Genomic DNA, 5,283 nt, shown 5'->3' on the forward strand with positions numbered 1-5,283 from the left:
GGATCTATTTCTCTTGTACACAAAAACAGACAAAGTCGAGGCCAGTTAACATAAAATACAACATCTATTTGCTAATTATAAACAAGAGCTCAATACAATGTGAACCAGTCAGAATTGCCCTGAAGAAGGTGACAGACGGTCACCGAAACGTCGGTGTGAATAAAGCAATGGTTGTGTAAAAAAAGTCTCTTCATTCGATGGTTGCTATCGTCTACTGGTTTGAGGTAATTCTGTGAGGTAGAAGACTCATATCGTGAGTGATAACTTTATTTCTTACATAACACGTATGGAAAGTAGGGCTAGATGGCGAGATTATATCTCTACGTAATTCCTGTATATAGATTTGTTTTAACACATTACACAAGGCTGTTCAACTTGCATACATTAGGTCGGCATGCATGTCCTTGGTGCTAAACGCGACACACACACACACACACACACACACACACACACAGAAGTCGGCATGCATGTCCTTGGTGCTGAACGCCATCCACACACACATACATGTCGGCATGCATGTCCTTGGTGCTGAACGCGATCCACACACACACACACATCCACACACACACACACACACACAAGTCGACACACACACACACACATCCACACACACACACACACACACACACACACACACAAAACACACACAAGTCGACATGCATGTCCTTGGTGCTGAACGCCATCCGCGCACATGTGTCAGCATGCACGTCCATGGTAGTGGCATGAGTTTCAGGAATACCGATGCCAAGGGTTCGTTATCAAAACTTCTCCTTTTATCTTGTACAAGGCAGTAGCAGAATTGTGGTTGTGTGCATATTGCAGGGCAGGTTAGTAAACTTGATATAGACCTTTCTTCCTTTATTCCGATACCCTTTAGCCCTATTTAGGGCTAGTCTACCAGGGTTCATATGATACAATGAAACATACATAAACAAACGCAAATACATACATACACAAACATACATGTAACGTTATATATACAAACAAAATATAGAGACCGAGTGACAATGTCCGAGGTTTGATAGAATGAACCTTCACACACTATGACGGCGCCCATATGTACTTGCTCTTGTTTTATTAGACGCGAGCAGTTCTTGGCTCCAAGTCTGGTACGTGCATGGAGCAGGCCAGGAAACAGACACACTGCTTGTCCTTCTTGTGTAGGGAAGGGACGCCTCAGCTCCTGCCGCATACAAAGTAATACTGGCGTCAAGGTCATGACCTTGAGTATTAGATTTAGATGATTGCCGCTGTCTGTCCATAGCCTGATATTGAACGCTCTCATACCTCACGTCAAGTGTCATGGGCAAGGGACATGACCGCCTGTTCGCCTGCATTGAAGTGATCTGGTAGGTATAGCGCTCGTCTGAATGCATGTAGTGATGCGCGGCATGCGCAATAGGCAACAAAGTGCTAACATAGGCGGGGTTGTTGAAGTACAGATTGACATCCGGGATTTCCTCGTAGGTGTGCGGGATGTCGTCTTCCGATAATACAGGTTGCTCGGTATTGATACATGTAGGGGGGACTTGCCCGTAGTTTGACACATTCACGGTCGCGCCATTGTTGCCGCTGGTCTGTATGACCCATCTGCTCATGGAGCTAGAAAACCGGGCATGATAAAGGATCGGCTGCGTCATCGGGTATCTCACAGTAGTTTCCTGGGTCGTTCTCAGGTGTCTGATCGTCTTCACGACGAGAGGAACACCGGCTCTTGAGCAGACAGACAACAACCACCACACTGACAACAGTTGCAGCGGAGACTGCTAGAGTTATCTTCATCACTTCATGATGATGATGATGACCTTGTTTGGCCGTATTTTCAAAGTGCTGTTGATTTGCCTAACCGTCATTGTCACATTGATGTCATCAGCTTTCGGGAGGGATGTTGTATTGTTCCACATATTGTTACCTGTCTTGTTCTCTGCATCATTGTTGTGTGTGCCGTTTTCTCCGGTAACACGGTGCAGCGTAGTTTCTGCCTTTTCTCTTTTCGTTGTGACGAAGGAGGACCTAAACGTTTGTCTCCCATTCAGAAGAACACATGTCACGTTCTTCGCGACATCTTGTGTAATTGTGTAAGTGCCCTGTACTGTCGCCTTGCCATCCAAGCCGCCATTATTAGTCATAGATAATGAAACCACACTGACCGTCTCGTCGTTCTTCTTTGAAGCAACGGCGGTAAATTGTATGGTAGACTCTTCGTTGATGGCCAGCCTTACAGTAGCTTCTCCAAACCAAAAGCGTTTACACCAGTCAGTTACGATGTTTGAGTTTACTGTTTCTATGTGCTCAGTCGTGCCCATGATTATGAAAGGAGATTGATAGACGTGGCCTTTTCCAAAGACACCGTTCTCCTGATGCCCACATCCATGGTTTAGAGATGTCTCTTCATGCTCTCGTCGTGGATCACGATCCAGAAACACATGATGAGTATCTTTGTGGGTATCTTGTTTGGAGCATATGCTCATCCTCCAGCCTCTCGCTGTTACGCTTAAGCCCCGGTCACAAAGCGCGTACGATTTCTTGCGATGGTATGTTCCGCATATCGTACGATGAGCGCAGTAAATCGCAGCAAAATCGTAAGCAAAATCAGCCATCGCAACGCATCGGATGGTGTTCAAAATTTTTCCAGCGTCGTACGATTTTTCACTTGTGTCTCTTTTGAATAGCCGCCTGGCCGCTTTTGTGCTTCTTTAACCAACAAAATGTGGACTTAGCTGTTGAATACCTTCCTATAATATATTTAACTGTAAAAATAAATCAAAAGAGACCATGACAACAAGAGTATTACAAGAAACGTTCAAATCAAGCGTGAGTACTGGTACGATTATCTCGGCCTGCTTGCCGGCTCTACGTGTCAGGCTCTTTCGAAGATCGTATCATGATATGCTATCAACTAAAAGATGCCATCATACAAAAATCATACCATAAGCATTATATCATATATATTTCCGACTCATAGAGCCTGCCTTTATGTTCGAGTTGTCCCCATGGTTATTACGATTATGGTAAACTGACCCAAGACCGACGAGAGCTTAGATTTGATCTAATTATAAACTCACGTGCATGAAGCGATCAAACAATTGTCTGCATCACCTGTGCGGGGCGGGCTGTTCTCTGGTTGCGACTGTGGCAGTTGCGACTGATATATTTTCCCTTTTCGTCAATATCCACAATATCAGGGAAAACTGAAACCATCACAACATGCTAACAATTCATAAATCTATAACCTCATCAGTAGACAAAAATTGCCTTAATGAAGTCTGCTATGGGGGCAAATAAAATCTTACGACGATAGCGAAATTTTGAACATGTTCAAAATCCATTTCAGCTCTATTTTTCGCCATACGACGCCCCCCGATTTACTATGATTCACTGCGATTGACGCAGGCACGCTCTTATGACCTCATCGTACGATGCACTACGCGCTTTGTGACCACGGTTTTATATACTTAAACCATTGCTTCCGATTCTCCCCCGACTTACGACGCACTGCGCTTATCCTGCGCATCGGAAGGAATCGCAAGGAATCGTACGCGCTTTGTGACCGGGGCTTTAAGGTGGGTTTACACCTGCGTATATTTTCATGCCGCATGAGTTCCGTTTTGACATTTTTCTACATTTTGACTAATTTCTTCAATACGCGGCCGCACGCACAAGTCGCACCTCTATCGCATCTGAATCGTCTTTAGAAAGTTTCACGTACGCAGGCAAACGAAAATATACGCCCAGTTCGTCTGATAGTTTTGGACATGCACAAAACTATAATTCGTACGCAGTTTGGTGCCCAAAACGTTATGGATGCGCAATACAGTGGTCCCACGTCGGTCGATTGCGCTATGAAGACGCTACATGTTTGCGCTTTACACGCAGTAATACGCGGAAATCGCGGTAATGCGAGTATACAGCGTTCTTACAGCGCAGACACAACGCACCATGAGCGACCGTATAACGAATGCACACATAGATCACGATTTAGTACCGTGCGTTCTGCGATCGCTTTGCGCATACTACGCGTACTGATAGCGTGATCGACGCACACTCCAGATTTGGAATAAATACGAAGGTGCATCTGACTCCAGACAAAAAAAATCATCTCAAGATGTATATAACTTTATTGCACAACAATTGTACGAGGTACAAAGTATGGCATCTACATAACTACAGTGCTTATAGCACTGTAGTTATGTAGATGCCATACTTTGTACCTCTTAACTTTAGTTAAGGCATTTCTAATGTCTAAACCTTCTTTGATATATTTTCCTATATCTGCCATGCAGGGATTGTCACATGTCATTATGTATTTGAATTTGCACTTCAGGTCCATTTGGATAAATCCTTGTGTACAAAATGACAGCCTTCTGTATAGAGAATTGCGTATATCGGAATATTTGGGACATACAACCATAAAGTGATATTCGTCTTCTATTAGCTCTGGACAGAATGGACAAACCCTCTGGTCGATAGGGATTTTTTTTAATCTTCCGGTTTATGATGTCAGATCCAGGCCAGGACTGACGAATTTGTACTGGGGGCATGGAGAGATGGTCACAACTTGCAGGACACCATGAATGCAGGACACTGGTCCCAACAGAGCCTCCAGGGACGGGAAGATGTAGAGGAACCTGCTCAAGCACTGGGTCAATTTGTGTGACACACGTGCCATTTTGTGTAACAGATATTTGACTTAATTTGCTGATAATGGCACTTTTTTTGTGTGTAGAACCACATGATATAAAGGTGCAATATAGAGCCATATTGCAACTTTGAAAGAGGGCGTAAGGTTTCATAATTGTTTAATTTACGTGTTTGATAAAGATCTTGAATACGTTTTGTGGTGTGTATGAGTGTGATTTTTATAGTAGTTGAAATACTAAGATGATAGGGGAAATCATTAAGGACAAAGTGAAAACAAACACAATCTTAACAGTGCACATAATTTCTTAAGGTAAATGATGGCCCACATTTCTGTAAAAACACAGTGTCACTGCTTTACTGCTTCTCAAATGAATAAAAAAAACTCTTCACTGTTTACTTGTCAATGTTCTACTTGCACTGCCTGTAAACAAAGGCATACGTAGTACAAAGGGTTCCTCTAACAAAAATACTCTATTCGCAATGCTCGCAAACAAAAGTATATGTAACACAAACCGTTCCTCTGACACACCTGAAATGCGTTTGGAATGCAGTTAGCACCAGGTGCGTCAGGCATGCGGTCGGTAGACGTTGTGTGCGTCCGGAAAACGCCCAACATACGTACCCCATACGAATCTATTCGCA

Source organism: Branchiostoma floridae, chromosome 3, assembly GCF_000003815.2.
Source record: "Branchiostoma floridae strain S238N-H82 chromosome 3, Bfl_VNyyK, whole genome shotgun sequence".
In the NCBI taxonomy this organism is placed as follows: Eukaryota; Metazoa; Chordata; class Leptocardii; order Amphioxiformes; family Branchiostomatidae; genus Branchiostoma; species Branchiostoma floridae.